The 18,945-nt window shown below is 36.6% G+C and overlaps 1 protein-coding gene across 4 annotated transcripts in view; it reads right to left on the minus strand.

The window, feature by feature from the left end:
* LOC108711045 (liprin-alpha-2) overlaps nt 1-18,631 on the minus strand; it is a 186,804-nt gene extending 168,173 nt beyond the window's left edge. For all 4 annotated transcript variants that reach the window (XM_041586288.1, XM_018252369.2, XM_041586287.1 and 1 more), the window contains exon 1: nt 18,402-18,631. The gene's annotated coding sequence lies outside the window, so the exon portion shown is untranslated. The remainder of the gene's footprint in view (nt 1-18,401) is intronic.
* Nucleotides 18,632-18,945: the final 314 nt, after the last annotated feature.

Here is an 18,945-nt window from a genome sequence, read left to right on the forward strand (position 1 = left end):
GATTTTTTTGCCGAAGCGAAGCAGCGCAAATTCGCCCATCTCTACCTGTAATGGCTTTTCACTGGCTATTTTTTTGTGATTGTGGATTCCTGGGTATTTTAATTGATTTAGTGCTAAGTCACCACTTCACTTGGTGCTTGATATATTTACCTACATGCATGAAATGAGTAGACGCAAAACTGCAAATGTATTACATTTTCACAGAAAGGGCAACTAAGACGATTATAGCAAATTAGCAACTACTGGTTTACAGGTTTCCCATTAATAAGAAAAGTGATAGTGGATATAGGAAGACTGAATGATATCTAAAAGTAAGGAAGGACTATTTGTAACAGAAAGTAATTACGTGGAGAGGTTGATGCTGGCAAATCATTGGTGGTTTTACATCCATACACCTGACTTTACCATATACATACTGTACAAAGGTACATGCTGACATATATCATTCTAAACAGATTATGTACCATGGTGCTATGCATGAAAAATCCAGTTACCGTTCATTTTATTTAGATATATCTTGAACATTATGGTATGTGACATATTGGTTTTGATGCATAGGCATTAATTCGGAAGCAAAGCAAATACTGTAATTCTGACTGCTTCAGCTTTGTACATAATATTATATGTATGATTACACATGTACTAGCTAAAAGCACAGCAACATAAATCAATCTAAAAATATAAATAATAAATGTTTCCATTCCAAAAGCAGAATATGTGCCTTTACATCCAGAAGTTAAACAGCTTTGCAGCGCTGTATTTAATTTGTACATATGTCTTTCGTGTTATTTATAAAAGTCTGAGTTTTTGTGAAATTCAGGGCAAAACCTTTGATTGTTGAGTTGAGAACAGAATTCAGTGGAGTTATAGGGGGCTTGGAGAGCATTTAGTTAGATTTTATGGAAATCAAGTCATGAAATAATACAAAAGTGTAAAAGAATTTTAAGCCTAGCGCGAAGAAAGGGGGTTTTTTGTCTAATTTTTAAATTTCAACCATAAAAAGCATGTGATGACAAATAGAATCGGAGGTATCCAGGCAGTACAATATGATGATAATAATACTTTATGAAGACTAGTATTGGATGATGTGTGGAAGAATCATCAGTTCTGTTTTTTATCTGTTAAATCATTTATATTTTGATGTTTTAACAAAATGTAAGAGAATTTGCTTGTCATCTGGATAATGGGGATTTGTAACCTCTTGACTATTATCAAATGAAGATATAGAAGGCAAACCATTTATAAGGTGTCTAATATAAAATAATAAAAAGGGAATCTGCCTGGTATGATGTTTTATACAACAAACTACTGATCACTCAGAATTGAGCATCTTGTTAAACATGATTTTCACTCGGGCCCCAATGAGGCATGCTCACATCTTTCCTAGAAATTTGCATTTTACCAGACAAACAGGTGGCAAGAAGCCAACCAGCAGTTGCTGTAAAAAGCTATTTCACTTTACATTAATTTACTTGGACAGTACACTTATAGTTAAATGGGAATTTGTAAATGCTGTAAAAGCTTATCATCAATTATAATGCTGCTCTTTATAATATTGACCAATGCATGTATACTGATAATTACTGATAACAGCAAAAATGCTGTGTAGCAGCGCATTGATACAGGTTAACAAAGTGCTGCTATATCTTAAAAGTAAGGGCCTTGATTATGTTGTGGCACCCTTGTAGAGTTTATTGATGCTGATCTTCAATACAGACACCTGAGCTGCAGGAGGGGAATTAAATACAGAGTGTTAGTAACATAGGTGCTGAAGAAGAGGTAGTGTCCCCCAAAACAAGCATTTGAAATCTTCTGTGATGCAGTGCTTCTAAATACTTATAAGAATTTGTCATTTTGTTTTGCTAAAAACTGAACAAAAAGTAAATGCATTTTTTGACACTGAGGGGCAGATTTATCAAGGGCCAAATAGGTCCATTTTCGATCGAATAGGTCCGTATTCGGCCGAATTTGAATCGATTTTCCAAGTCCACCAATTGACTCCATATAGGTTCTAGGAGGTCCCCCATAGGCTAAAACAGCAATTTGGCAGGTTTTAGATGGTAAATGGTCGAGGTTGGATTTTTAAAGATATAGTACATGATAAATTTTGATATTGAATTTTCGATTTTTTTTTCAAATTTGAATTGAATTTAGACTATTCCCTAGTTGGAGTACACAAAAATAGCTCGAAATTCAAATTTTTTCAATTCGAAAAATTCACCTCGACCGTTGATAAATCTGCCCCTGAATATCAAAACATGTCTCCAGGCCCTTGACCTCACCAATGCTGGGGCATGGTGCTCCTAACCTCTAAAAAAGATTTCAAATGATTTATCGAGCTGCAAACATACATATCATATCAACCAATCACATTTGATTGAGTTTTTCTTAATTAAGTAATCCAGTAAAAGCTTAACTGGTTGGTTCCCAACTCGGGTAAATACTTAAAGTAGCTTAGGGATGTTGTAACTGAAGCCAATATAACGGCACAGTGTGTCTATAAAACCTGGGCTTCGTTCTTCATGGGTTTTTTTTTGCCTTTGCAGGAGTATTTGCTTATTACGAAGAAATGAGTTATCCAGTTTGCCGATGTTTTGGAACCTCAGAGAAGACAGTTATCTGCTTTCATTTAGTGTACTTCATTAGAATAATGTCTTCAGTTTGACTCTCATTTACATTTTCCTTTGACTTTAAGTGAAGTTGACTTGCCTTCAAAGAACTTGCTCAGCTCTATTTAAGGCTATCATTTTTGTGCATCACTGAAATAGAGTTTAAGGCCATACACTTTGCAATATGCTTTGGATCTCAATAGATTTGCAAGTGCTAATGCGGCATATTCTGTGTTGTACTTTTTCTACCCTCCTAATGGGTGTAGATCTTGAGTTTTTAAGTACTACCGTATGTTGTTCATTTTTCTTTACATATTGTAATGTCACTGTGTCATTAAATGAGAAACAGCTAAAATATTCTGTCCCTTTCTTGTGTCAGTGTTTCAGCTTCATTGCATCATGACTGCATCTTTATACAGTGTATAAGTGAATGCTACTCTGCTCCTACTTAGACTGTGTTTTATCAAAGGAGTTTTCCCACATTATGGCACACTCAATATGTACTCACACAAATGGATTTATATATTCAGTTTAATGACGCTACATAATAAGCTTGAGTCAGCTACCTGGCTAACTGTCCAGTTTTTACTGATGTTTTACATTTGCTCTTTGCTTGTCTGAACCTTTTTTTTATCATCTTATCACCTGCCTTGCAAGTGTTCTGCCTGCTTTTCCACAACAGTTGACAATTATTTATAGACTGTATATTCAGCCTATGATTCTATAGTGGGTTTGAACTTTGCTTCATCCCTGTGGATTGGAACTTTTCCAGTCTCTGAACAATCTTAATTTGTAAACACTTCAAAATATATTCCAAAACACTTCAAGCTAACCTTGTATAACCTTGTACATTGTCAGTACAGCACTTTATGAACGGAAGTTTAAATATGCAAAATGATATTCTATTACCTGAACCCCAAATTAATAGACAGACTACTTCCTCTAGTCAAACAATATCAGTCCAACACTAATTTCATAGCAGTTACTAAAAATGTATTGTGTCAGTGATAAAGGTATATGTATAAACATATAAAGGTATATATAAGGGTGCACATATAGGTATATATAAATATTGGTACATATAAAGGTATATGCTTAACAGTAGGTATCAAGATGATCTAAGGAAAGAATATAGCTATTTTCAGTTTACCACATCATTCTATTGCACCGGTTGTAATATGGTCAATGTTTTGGGATACAAACAAAGTCTTATTAACAGGGGACTAGAGACAACATATTAAGTATTAAAAAAAAAGTCACACAGCTGAAAATTCTGCTCTGAATTGATAGTGAGACTTTAATTACTTTGTATGAACATTCCTATGCAAAAAACCACGGGGCAGATTTACTAAACTCGAGTCAATAGTTCAAATCCAAAAATATTCGAATTTCAAAGTAATTTTTTGGGTACTTCGACCATCGAATTGGTCAAATTTGATCGAATTTGATCAAACCGAATGATTCGAACGATTTGAAGTAAAAATCGTTCGACCATTCGATAATCAAAGTACTGTCTCTTTAAAAAATCCTTCGACTCAATACTTCGCCAAATAAAAGCTACCAAATTGAATGTTAGCCTATGGGGACATTGTAGATAGAATTTGGGCACTTTTTATGATCGAATAAAAATCATTCGATCGATCACTTAAAATTGTTCGATCTAACCTTTTGCACTAAAATCCTTCAAATTCGAAGGATTTTACTTTTGAGGGTCGAATTAGAGGGTTTTTTAACCCTCAAAATTCGACCCTTGATAAATCTGCCCCCACAAGTCTTAAATGAGCTATTGACTGCATTCTATGACACAATATAGCACAGCATTGAACCCGATAGAATTTAAAATGGCTTTCAATGATCTCTTGAAATTGATGTACTAAACCACTTTCTGCCTACAGCAGGTATATCTAATATAAAACTGTATAAGGGGGAGTGTAATAAAAGTCGATAACAGAAAAATAAATGCAATGTGAAAATGTATGCTTTTGCCCTAAAAATCTTAGTTACAACCTATGATATCTGGACTGAGATGCCAAATAGGCCCTGGTATTTCAAGTACACAGAGAAAACAGCTCCAAAAATAGTCAGTGTTGATGGCCTCTTACAACAGCCCCTTTGGCATTTATTAGAACTTACAGATTTCCTATCGCTTTCATTTCTGGATCATGTGGTCTTATGTGGCTTGTTGCAGTGAGATCAATCTTATAACTCAATGGAATTTGCTGATTGGCATTATAAAATGGTAACATGCGGTAGTTCATATTAGGTTATTATCCTGCCTGGAAGGATGTCTGCAATGTAAAGCATTTTTTTACTGGCCACAGTATAAAATCGTTTAGCTGCTAGAATCAGCAAGTATTAAGTTATGTGCAGATCTTTGTCTCCGAATGTTGTCATTTCTGGGAAATTTATAGCACTTGCTGTGAGATGAAAGCTGCTGTGTTCTGGGACAATAATATTTTTATTCCTGTCATCGTGTTATCACTTCCAAATTGTGGGAAAGTAGCCTTAAAGCGTATAAATAAAAGACTGATAACTGCAAAGGGAGGGAAGCTGCAATAAACATGTACGTATACAAATTCATAGCTTGCCCCTAATAAGATTCAATCAGAGTATGACGGATGGACTGACATTTTATTACAATGCAGCTGAAGCAATTCCTATGTATATGGCTTAAAACAACATATGAGAATTTTAGCCAGACTAGCTGAGAAATTTTATTTTAATCAAACTACTATTGCATTTGGTTCATGCTAGTACATTTCTAAATGATACAAAGGCTTGCATGTTTCTTATACAGTTTTAATGACACTTCCTTGCTATACTAAATAAATGAATGGTGATATAGCAGATGGAACAACTGGTAAGATCACATGAAAACCATTGCATGGTGGGAGTCTTTCACTTGTCACAGCAAGAGCTAATTGTGTAAATTGCCATACAGACTTTAGTTTGTTTCAGTCACCTGACTGGAAGCATCTTTAGTGTAAACAGACTTTATACACCATCTTAATCAGAGTTAAGCAGTATATGCAATCCTGTAACCCATCCTATAATGAGGAGCATTTTGCATCTTTTAAAAGTTTGAAAGTAGCGCAGAAATGGGAAGGAGGTTACAGAGTTTTTAGCTCTGCTATAGCAAATACATTGTTAGAGAAGCTCCATTACATTATGCCACAACTGTTCTTCATAGAAAATGTCCTTTCCCAGTTGCTCTGGCCAGAACCTTCTTCATTTTACTAATAATTATTCACTGTTGTGAAAGCAGATATCTCTTTAGAGAAGTCGAAGGATGATATCTGCTGGGACCTCATGGAGAAATTCTAGTGCTGAGCAGAAAAACAATTTGATGTTGGCAAAAGTGGGAATTTTGTACCAGGGGAAAAAGTTTTCTCCTTGTGGAATGTTAAAAATCAGTCAGTGGACTAAAGGCAATATTGTTTGAGAAGCCAAAAGTAGGTATAGCACTTGTCCTCTCGCATCAGCTCAAGTCCCAGTAGGAGCCTATAGCCACCAGGGTTTTCAAAATGGCTGACTACAATCCGGTCTAATTGCAGAGTTAAGCTGAGCGTTCAATTTACAGAGCAGAATTAGTCATGGTTAGTCCGAAAAAAGCTGGACAGCATTGTTCTCTATGTGTCTTTAGCATCACATCAGTGGCCAGCTTATCATGTTCAATAAAGTGCTACTATGGTAGTACTTTTTCAAAGGAAATTGCATGCTGTGTGATTTCTACTGTTTTGGCACACAATTATTTTTTAACTTTGTGGAATAGGGACAAAATGCTAGAAATAGTCCCCTATTCAAAGTGAAAGGGGGTTTATGCTATGCTATGCACTGGATCTTGTCTAGAGACAGACACACACTGTATCAATAAAAAATGCAGCACCATGTGTTTTACAATGATATGGGCCTGTTCCCACTCCTACGTTGTGAGACGATGCTCCGGCAACAAAACTGTGCCATTATCCTTAAGGTGACTATACATTGATGGATCTGATGCTTATTTATTTTACTGGCCCACAATCGGATCAGTCAGATACTATACTGTTCATTATTTGACCTTCCACGTGAAGATGGTTGAAGGAGGCTGGTCAGAGCCTGTGACCAGGGATGGGAGGGGGATATTTAAAGCACATATAGCTAAGCGATGGGCAGGCTAAATAATAAATAGTTGCTGAAGGTGTAAAAATTGCAGGCAATATATGTAGCAAACCCCATGCACGGGTCACTTAAAGGGGTGGGTCAACATTTAGTATGTTATAGAATGTCTGGTCTTGATTTTTACTTTTTTATATTTTTTAAATTATTTGCCTTCTTCTTCTGGCTCTTTTTTCAAATGGGGGTCACTGACCCCATCTAAAAAAAACAAATGCCTTATAAGTCTACAAATTTATTGTTATTGCTACTTTTTAGTTACTCGTCTTTCTATTTAGTCCTTCTTCTATCCAGTATCTCATTCAAATAAATACATGGTTGCTAGGGAAATATGGACCCTAGCAACCAGATTGCTGACATTGCAAATGGGGGAGTGGCTGAACAAAGAGCTAAATTACACAAAAACCCCAACTTATAAAAAAAAAAATTATACTAAATTGCAAATTGTCTCAGAATATCAATCTCTACATCATACTAAAGGTTAATTTAAAGGTGAAATGCACTCAACACTGTATTCAAGGCCTTGATTGTGTCTCATGCAATAGATTTGAAGATATGACTTGAAGCAACTGGAAAATAAATGTTTACTTTAGGAAATATTTATTTCTGTCAAACCATACAGATTTTGTCATAGACAAAGGAACCAAAGGGCTATATATAGTCCAAGCTTACCATAGAGCATGTTGCGTGATTATTCCCAATGCCACCCATATACCCTCTACAGTACTATGAGGTAATGCAGTCTGTGCATGGTTTCCTATAGGTATTTTACAAGCCTAATTCCAACATTGGTAATACTTCAGAAGACCCCAAGCCTTTTGTGGTCTTTGATCAAGTCCAGCAATTAGTGAGGTAGTGGGAGCACTTACCGGATCTCAGCCAGGCTTCTGCGTGCTGCACGTCAGACCGCTATCCCAAATGGTAAATCCAAGACGGAGTTTATATAGAAGAACGGAGCACCATAGAGCCAGGATAATGAGTTAAAAATATTCAAAATTTATTATACATCCATTAAAAATCACAGCAGCATATCTCCCAAGAGGGCTGCCCGCTTAACGCGTTTTGTGGCTCCTTGCCACTACATCAGAAGCTTTTTAATGGATGTACAATAAATTGTGAATATTTTTAACTCTTTATCCTGGCTCTATGGTGCTTCGTTCTTGTATATAAACTCTGCCTTTTGTGGTCTTTGATAAATGCAGTTATTTAAATTTTTTGTGTGTTGACGGTTTGTTATCTCATATGATGGTGATGATAATAATAATAATAGCAAGGCAGTGCTTAATGCAACCACATATTTAAAGCTTGACAGCAGAAATCTGCAATTATGTGTAAAGTTGGGCTCACTTTTTATGAGATGTGCACTAGAGCTGGCACTACAAGAGATTTATTAAGCATCTTCCTGCTAATTTGCATCAGTACTTTGACAGAGTAATTAGATTATCCATCTCAAGCGCCATGGTCTCCTCGACCCATAACTAAATCTTTCCTGAACCTGTAAGAGTGCATGCCCGAGTCTGTGCCTGAGTCTGCGCCAGAGTTTCAGTGTGGATAGAACATTTTGCCTTAAGCTTTTCATCTATTGCATAATGATTAGTCGACACACAATTATTTGCTTTATATTAAATGATGTACTTTGAGAAAACATACAAAGGAATGCGAATGGCTCTTTATTTTCTCCGTTGCTTTCACAATCTAAGTTGCAGACACAGTTCTCATAGTATATATAACTATACAACTCTCTACAAGCAGGCCAGATGCCTTTCGATCCCTGGGAAAATTCTCACATTGTAATATTACATTTTTAGTAGGTTATTTTCACTGTTAACAGATGAATGGACAAGCCTAAAACAGCTTTATGATTTGTTTTCATGTTGCTGCTTTACCCACATACAGTGAAACATTTAAAAAAAATTAGGAGTCCACTGTGCTGTAAATATTTAAAGAAACAGTGCTACATGCCTTGTGCTTACAAGGTGGCCGCCCTAATCCAAATTAATTGCAACTGCCTTATAATATAATTTTGAAGTATATACAGATGATGTTTCTGATTTAACCCTTTCAGAATGTATTTTATACTTTCTATTCCTTGGTATTTATAGCAAAATATGCTTTCACGTACAACTTTATTCAAATCCAACATTCAAGGGTCAAGGTACCTTGCAGCTCTTATGTAGGGGGGCAGATGTTAAGAACAGCTTAATTTGCCCCAAAACCTGGGAGAGAAAATCAGGCAAGCATCCACTTCTTTTGTGGCAATTTGAATGTCTGGTCACTTATTCTAAGCAAATTAACAACTGATGAATTGTAATGTTTTAAACTGCTCAGGCTCTAACATACCCCTAGTATGAGTTGGTGGGACTCTTCATACTAGGGACACACACTCTGTGCTGCACCACATATGGAAGGAAAGCTATACTTGGTATGCAACATACAGTCATTGCCTTATGAGACAAAAATACATGTGGTTAACAGTTTTTAGTACAATAAACAGTTATTGTAAAAGTATTCAGATCCTACAAATTCTACAGAAGGCTCTCAATATGGATGGGTGTCTTTTCTTCAGCAGGGTTACATTGCTTAAGGTTTTTTTCTAACATAAAACACAGTTTTTGAGGTTCGGCACTGTAGTATCAAATTATTATTGAGAAACAATTTCAATGTAGGTTGTATAATAACCTGTAATTGGTCAAGGAACTTAATGCTACCTTACTCATCAGTGCTATTAAATATAGCTTAATTAATCCTAGGAGTGTCGTAGATGGTAAAATCTACACTAAAATGTTACACTTCCCGTTTCCTTTAAGTTGCCAATAACCACAGCATGGCACAATCAAAGACCACCAGTGCTCAAAGGGTTAAATACGGATAAAATACAGTTGTCAGATTAATCTACTATCATATACAACATTAAGATCCTACATTTAATTTCATTTTTTGCTTTACCTAAAACACACACTATTACTTTTGCAAACCATAAACAAATTAATACACTTTAAGGGACAATTAAATGCTAAAATGTCATTTTAGTAGTAGTTTACATGAATTAGTTAATTAGTGAGCCTTATGTGATCATTTAAACTACTTTCCTTTATTTACTGAAGTTATTTATTTGCTGTTTCAAGTTCTAACATTATTATATCTTATAGTCAGATTTTGTCCAATTAGCTATACACATGGATGTCCAATTCACACTCAACCCAAACAAACTTGTGTCAGACTGGCCTACAAGAATACTGGGAAAACACCTGGTGGGTCCAAATCCTCATGGGCCTCTCTAGCCTAAACTTCTCCAACTTAAACTGATCATTTTGATCTCTTATAAACCCAAGACAGATATTGGACATGGGTAGGGTGTTGCTATCTAAGAGATCACAGCACACCGATTTGAGCTAGGTCTGTGTTGGGAGAGGGTAGGTTGGTTCTTGGTTGGTTCTTGGTTGGCCACTGACAGTGGTCCTTTTTGACCTGCAAATATATGGTCCCCTGTAGAACACTGATAAGCATGTTTTATCAATGTGTTGTGTCTTAAGCATAGAGGAGGGGTAGGCAACAGGCCCGGACTGAGAATTTAAATAGGCCCTGGCATTTCATGTACACAGAGGCCAAATCAGCCCACATAGAGGCCCAAACAGCTCCCACCAGCCCACTAAATACTGACTTTCTATGGGACCTTATAGCAGCCCCTCTGGCATTTGCCAGAACCCACAGATTGCCAGTCCGGGCCTGGTAGGCAATTACTTTCACTATCCAATCAGCATTTACTAGGTGTCACTGCACTCCCCTATTCCCCCCTCTCTCTTCACTATTAATTTTGTAGTCAGTGCATGAGGATATGGGGGGTCCCCCATTCTGGTGCACAAACAAGATTTTGAGATAATGCAAGGCTTGCCTTAATAACAGTGCCTACAAAGTGGCTCCTGCCTCCTTGATATAACTATGAATTCCCAGACAGAAGAAAAAAATTCAAATGATTTGTATTGTGTAATTAAAGTTCATTTTGCTTGACTAACATGATAAAATAGCAATTGGAATCATTTTTCCGGATGACAGGTCTTCTTTAAGCAGTTTGGATTTGACAGCTTATTTGCAGGGGAGCAAAATATTTAAATGGAGCATAAACCTTCCCTGAAAGTCACTCTCTTTCTACCTAGTGTTCCCAAAGTAGGCATGTTAAAGTGCAAATGCAGAAGTATTCTTCAATGACATTATCCATACTAGTGCTATGTCAATCATCTCATTATTATCTCACATGTTGAGACTGTCAAACAATTTTTGCTTGCTGTTATTTCGCTGTATTCAGTCTTCAGGAGTGCAGATATAGTGATATGTTTACAAATTTGCCTTTAGCAACAATCAAAAAACTAAGAGACAGTCAAGTGTAAACAGCCAAGACAGAATTATCATTGGAGGATAACCTTGTACCAATTGGTTTTTGTTGCTATAAAAATCCATCTTTGTGGTTTCATGACTTAAGCCTCCATCATACTTTAACCTTTCAAAATATACTGGAGAATGCCGGAAGTGATAACCCAACAACATCTTCATGGAGCAACACTACTGTCTAAGGTGTTCTCTTTAACAAATAATAATTTAAGACCAGTGACAACCCAAATTAAAATAATAAAATATAAGTTATGTTATAAATAAATCCGCTTATTTGTTTTTAGGGAGAACTAACAAAAATGTGTACATATATATTGACATGCACACATGCATGCTGATCTATCTATACTGTAGGTTGATTTAAGCAGTTGGTAATTATTTGAAGAGGAAAGCAGATTGTGCTATTTTATCCTGTGGTTAACACTAATTTGCAGCAGTGGGTGCTAACAACAGGACAATACTGCACAATATGACATGTCTTTTCATGTGGAATAAAGCCCTTAAAAGGATCACACTTGGTACAATATATTAAAGTCTACTTCGCAGGATCATGTTAAAAGTTTCCAGTGAAAATCGATGTCAGTCTTTTTGTGTTACTTTGAAAGTAACTTGCTTTGGGGAAACACTCCAGCAAGGCACACTGAATTGTAAAAAATGCAAAACTAGTTGCAGACCTACTCTATGTGACCTACACTGAATAGTCCCATTTTGCCATAAGCAACACATCTGTTTTCAAAAGCCACATCAATGTGGAACTATGAGAAAAGCAGTGATCATTTTCTGACATAATCAGATGGTGAGACCATTGCAGGAAGGTCAACGACTCATACTGAGAGCTTGGTCCTAATGTTGGAATCCAGAAAGGATAAACGTAAATAAGCTGAGCAGTAACTGCACAAGATGACAGGAGGTCTCTGGTTGGCACAGAAACTGGTTGTACAGTTGTTTGCTTTTCATACAGTCTTACATTTGTGCTTAAGGTGCTTGTGCTTGTTTTTTCTGTCATTCTATGTTGGCCATATAGGGCTAGTCATGGCCTACTACACTAGCAAGTTATTTGGGGGGGTGCAACATATTGCTACGATGCTACGGTGCAACTACTATGCTAGGAAAATATGGAACCTTTCATAATAAAAATTAATTAGACAATACTTCATAAACAGAACCAATAAAATTGAACAATAGGCTAGAACGGGAATTGTCATATATCCTAAAGATAAGTTACTGAAACATATCAGACTTAATGGGTTAGTAAAAATCTACTTGGAGTTACTGCAGATAGGAAAACTAAGACTTATGAGCTCAGAGTTACACTTGCAGCTCAACAAAGACCCTTAGGTTATGTATGTTCCTAATTAAGGGACAGTTTTTAAAAAACGAACTAGATAATCCTTAATGATTCCTAGTACTTTGAATTTTATCAAAGTTACTAAACACTTCAGAAAAATGTTCCTATTCAAGAATATATTTACAGAATTGCTTCAGCCCATTGGAATGTATTCAACTGCATTTAGAGATATGCTATGGAGTGTGTTCTATCACCCCAACAAATTGTTAAACCCCCCAATATTAACAAACATTGCACCAAAAGTAGCACAATTACAATTTTAATAGCAAACTTAATTCAGAAAACCTATTTTGTATTTATTTCAGAGGAGAAAAGAACTTTTTAAATATAAACTGATTTGTAGTTTTTTTTGGTCAAGCTGTAACCATCATGCCACACAGAAAACTACTGGGGGTCATGAAGTCTAGGGTCACAAGCTACATTACTCATAACTAAAGTCTAGGAAACGCTGATGTATATTATTTACTCACCAGTACATAAACTGATATATTTTGATCATAATATTAAATTGGAAATAGAGATGGATGATAAGGGACCAATATGCCCCATTAAAGAGCACAATATGACTTTGTGTTGATAAGGGTTAATATGTTTAATATCCTAGGGGCCAATATAGCATTATATAATTAAAAGTACAGAACACACCACCACCTGAAAGCTCAGAATCTCAGTGTAAAATCCATTGTATTTATAAAGCCGTGTATTGATTTTAGCTGTACAGGAAGTCCAATCGAAAATTCTGATGTAAAAAGCAGGGGCCCCTTGAAAAATACTGTATAAATGCAGCATTCAGTATCACAGAATTAAAAGCCTTTTTTAACATTCTTTAAAATGTTTTGTCGCCTGCATATTTCTATTGGCTTGATTGGGTTATACCAGGTCTGAAGTGCTGTAAAATAATACTGTAAATTACTGCATTCAGGTGGTGTATGAGACAATACACACTATTATCAATATGATGACTACAGAGGTTTTCTGGGGTTGCAATGCACGAAAAGCAGATCTTTACAAACAGGGCCAGAAGAGGCTTGTGCTTAGGGCGCAAAATGTACATATCTCTTCTGCCTACCTACACCTAGTGCGGCAATGCAGTACATCACACTCCTGCACATCACTCCCCTGCCGTCAATCCACTCCCATCACACATGCCACCTTATTTTGGCAGGCAATTGGGGGCATTGGCTTACCTGTTTTTATGGCATAAATAAGTTTACGCTGCTAACTAAATAGTCCCATTAGAATGAGCTCATTGAGAATCTAGGTAGTTTCCAGTATCCATAACTACAGATACTCAAGCTGCATGTTTCAATGCTTTGTATTATAAGATAACATTGTCTGTGCAATAAATGTAAATCAATTACATAATAAAAATTACATGATTTGAGGGCACATTTAAATGGCCCACAAATCTAGTTAGGAAACGTGAAAAAAAAAAATTCAATTCCTTTTCTATTGTAATATTTAGCACAAGAACTAACTGTTTGGTTGAGGGAGTAACCCCTTAGCAACATTTTCTTACATGTGACATTCTGTTTTACACATATGAAATAACAGGTCACCCGCTACATCCAGCATCAGAGGTTTTGAGGTCCCAGTCAAATTCTACTCTACCCTAATACAGACAATTAAGCTCTAGCAACCAGATAGGTGTTAAAATTCCATGCCTAAAAGCAGCTTTACCCTTTTAAGATTAAAAGCTTTCTTTAACAGGACCCGGATTAAAGTTGGTCCCATATACACTTGAGGGATTTGATTAGAGTTTCACTAATTAGTTTTTTTAAGATGATTTGTTAATGGATGGAATTAATTATAAGAAGGCATTTAAAACAGATGCTGCATGACAGAGGACATCTTCAGACCCCTACACTGGACTTTGGACTTTGAAAAACTACTCTATGAGGCCTTTTTACTAACATTAAGCTTTCTTTTTTTTCATGAATCATATTTTTTCTCTAAAGATTTGTGGTTTATTTTGTTATTTCTTTAAAACTCTAAAAATCAAAGATTAAATGTAAAAACCACAAAAAACTCTAATGCAAAACTTCTCCAAGTAATAGCAGTCGAGGTCCCATAGTCAAGATCAATGGGAGTTGCAATAATCTTATTGGACCATTTTTTAAACAGGTTTTAGAGGTTTTCAATTTTTTTTTGTACATGTACAGTAAGGTCCATAAATATTTGGACAGAGACAACTTTTTTCTAATTTTGGTTCTGTACATTACCACAATTAATTTTAAAAGAAACAACTCAGATGCAGTTGAACGGCAGATTTTTTGCTTTAATTCAGTGGGTTGAACAAAAAGATTGCATAAAAATGTGAGGAACTAAAGCCTTTTTTTAACACAATCACTTCATTTCAGGGGCTCAAAAGCAATTGGATAATTGACTCAGTGGCTATTTCATGGGCAGGTGTGGGTAATTCCTTCGTTATGTCATTATCAATGAAGCAGATAAAAGCCCTGGAGTTGATTTGAGGGGGGTGCTTGTATGTGGAAGATTTTGCTTTGAACAGACAACATGAGGTCAAAGGAACTCTGTATGCAGGTGAAACAAGCCATCCTTAAGCTGCAAAAACAGAAAAACCCATCTGAGAAATTGCTACAATATTAGGAGTGGCACAATCTACAGTTTGGTACATCCTGAGAAAGAAAGAAAGCACTGGTGAACTCAGCAACACAAAAAGATCTGGACGTCCACAGAAGACAACAGTGGTGGATAATCACAGAATAATTTCCATGATGAAGAGAAACCCCTTCACAACAGCCAAACAAGTGAACAACACTCTCCAGGAGGTAGGTGTATCGATATCCAAGTCTACCATAAAGAGAAGACTGCATGAAAGTAAATACAGAGGGTGCACTGCAGGGTGCAAGCCACTCATAAGCATCAAGAATAGAAAGGCTAGATTGGACTTTGCTAAACAACATCTAAAAAAGTCAGCACAGTTCTGGGAAAACATTCTTTGGACAGATGAAACCAAGATCAACCTCTACCAGAATGATGACAAGAAAAAAGTATGGAGAAGGCGTGGAACAGCTCATGATCCAAAGCATACCACATCATCTGTAAAACATGGCTGAGGCAGTGTAATGGCTTTGGTGTGCATGGCTGCCAGTGGCACTGGGACACTAGTGTTTATCCATGATGGGACATAGAACAGAAGCAGTCAAATTAATTCTGAGGTGTTCAGAGACATACTGTCTGCTCAAATCCAGCTACAGTAAATGCAGTCATATTGATTGGGAGGTGCTTCATAATGACCCAAAATATACAGCCAAATCAACCCAGGAGTTTATTAAAGTAAAGAAGTGGAATATTCTTGAATGGCCAAGTCAGTCACCTGATCTGAACCCAATTGAGCATGCATTTCACTTGTTGAAGACTAAACTTTGGGCAGGAAGGCCCACAAACAAACAACTGAAAAAGGGTTGTCAACCAAGTATTAGAAATGAACATTTTATTTTCAGTTGTTTAATCCGTACAATTACTTTTGAGCGCCTGAAATGAAGTGATTGTGTTAAAAAAGGCTTTTGTTCCTCACATTTTATACAATCTTTTTGTTCAACCCACTGAATTAAAGCTGAAAGTCTGCAGTTCAACTGCATCTGAGTTGTTTCATTTAAAATCCATTGTGGTAATGTACAGAACCAAAATTCGAAAAAAGTTGTCTCTGTCCAAATATTTATGGACCTAACTGTAATCGTCAGAAAAACTTGAAGGTTTAGAGGTTTTAGAGATATTAGTATTTATTTATGGATCCATCAGCACTTTTTTCTGTTCGTACTTTTAATATTTGGATCATTTAATAACTTTTATGGTATTTGAGGTTTTAGAGAAAGAGAGTTTAATCATAGTTTTAAAAGACTCGAATACCACTAATTCACTCTTTAATAAATGGGCCTCTATGTATTCTACAGTATATATGCACTTCCTTAGATCCTGTGTGTTTTAATTCTTTGTATACAATTCATGACTTCCCATAACTCAGCATTTTTGTGACCTAAGCAATTGGAAAGAAACCCTGTATTTGCTTTTTTTTGAGCCGCCTCCAAAATTCAAGAGAAAATCAACACCAGGTAATTATGTGTTTCACACATTCAAACTCCCACAGACCCTTCAAAGAAAATAATGGAAGGCAGAGGTGGTTCCTTTACAACAAAGCCCTTGCTTTACCCTCCAGGTTTGAATATTAAAAAGAAGCAGCAAGTACTGTGGGTTTATATTTGAAAATATTTGAATCAACTTTTTCTTAGGTCACATAGCTTAAATGTGGCAAGGTCTTTGTTAGATGCATGTTATTGCTCTTTTCTAGTGTTCTATTTTACTGTTTAGGTAATGGGGTATGTTATTTCTTGATTTACTGTATTAACTGTGATGGTAAAAGCATTGACTATATACAACTTCATTGGCATGTCAGAAAATTATTTTCTCTAATGATGAATTCACTGTTTAAATAAATTAAACAATCACTGACATCTAAAGGATGTACAAGATAAAATAAATGTAGTAGCTGGCATTAAGCATATAAAGTTGTAATAAGCGAACATTGAGTTTAATATATATGTCAATATATTTAACACATGATCATTTTTTATTTTATTTGAAGCTCAGAACCCCTGCCCTGTACTTGATGAACTAGATTTGCTGAGCCATCCTGAAAAAAGAAAAGACAGAACCTTCCCTTTGCATATGTGCTGGGATCAGTGGCGGTACTGAGTGGCACCCTTCTGGATGGTGTCTAGAGGCAGAAAATCTCCCTTTCTAGAGCTCATTAAGTTAGTGGAACATGAACTCTGCTGGGTCATGCACTGCACATGAGAAGTGTACCAGTGCCCATGCTGGTTGACTGTAGCAGACCCCACACACAGCCCCGTCACCACTCCCCACACCCCACATTTTACTCAACCATTAATGCCACAGTCCCTTAAAGATTATTGTCACCAGCTCGATAAATTGATTTCTGTTTGCATAGAGACAAGATATTAACATTTGCATGTTTTGAGTATGATGGCTATAAATACAGTATATATATTTTTTTCAATTCTGGGAGTGCCACTTATGAGATCAGTGTGTCCCTTTAAGCAGCAGACAGGTCAATGTAATGCTGCAGTTCTAAGAGTCACGGTCACCCTTTTATCCCCCTCCCGCCCGAGTTTCCCTCTTGTTGTAAACCTATTAAGACACCTGAACATGCAAGCATGTCTTGCTCTTGTCTCACTTCATTGTGACTTGGGTTACTGTATCCTATCAATGACTCCCTGCCCTCTTTCTTTCATATTTTATTTCAGTCTCATGAATTGAGCTTGACCAGGCTGGAAACTGCATGCTTAGAAGGCAAAGCAATCAATTCTGAAAGGGATCTCCTATTTAATTGAAATGCCTCGGGGATAAGTACAAGAAATAGTGATTAACCCATTTGATGCTGTAGCATGTGCATAATAATGGGTTGCACTCCCCCACACAGCCACCCACAGTAAATCCTACTGCTCTATTCAGCATGGCTTATTTATCACACATTTTAGAAGAACACTGGTTGTAGGTGCTGCACAGTGTAATGCGAGCAGGAAAATCCTTGCCATTGTCTCAATTGCATTACATCATGCATATCCCTCCTCCTATTTAACTCATTGCTTTCCAGGGTACTCTAAGGAAGATGCCTGCAAATTGCACTAATCCAACATACACAGAGACATGACACACAGCAGAAAGCTATCAGATGAAATGAATAAGGATGAGCAGCACTGTGATAGAGGATATGTTCCCTGCAGAAGCTTAGATGTGCAGCACTTGTCAGCCAATGCCAAGGCATTTGCATGCATGACTCTTAACTTTCCCTTAATATGTTGGTATGAATATTATCAAATCATGTGCATGATCTCACTAAAAAGAGATTTTTTCAGTACCTAATCTTCTGTAATTCTGCTGTCTTCTTCAAGAGATCAATGAAATCAGTCTGCAGTCTCCACTGGCTCCTGGAATCACACTGAGCACTCCTGGACCATTTCCCCATCAATTCGAACGCAAATCTTGCTCACAATATGCTAAAGTCATAGCACCCTCCAGGCACGAGTCTGTAGCCAGAATCAGCTTGGCACTTCAGCATGTCTGCCTCTCCTGTCAGCACCCAAATGGAAAGGCATCCATGGGAAAAATGGCACATTACAAATTTTGCAATGGGAAGCAGAGCTCGGTTGAAACCATTGTTTAGAGCCGAGGAGGGGAGGTGTCTCTTAAAGCCCCAGCATCCTTTGACAGCTGCAGGAAAATGAAGGGAATCTGCAGCAGCATCTGTATTCTGAAAGGTTATTTGCATCAATTAAAGCATTCTGGCTAAGCATTGTCTCATAAAAAAATAAATATTGGATTGGCTGTTGAAAAAAATAATTGACATCTTAATATTTACTTGTAATATTACACATACATATATACAAATATATGATACAAGAG

This window comes from Xenopus laevis, chromosome 3L, assembly GCF_017654675.1.
Source record: "Xenopus laevis strain J_2021 chromosome 3L, Xenopus_laevis_v10.1, whole genome shotgun sequence".
Taxonomy (NCBI): domain Eukaryota; kingdom Metazoa; phylum Chordata; class Amphibia; order Anura; family Pipidae; genus Xenopus; species Xenopus laevis.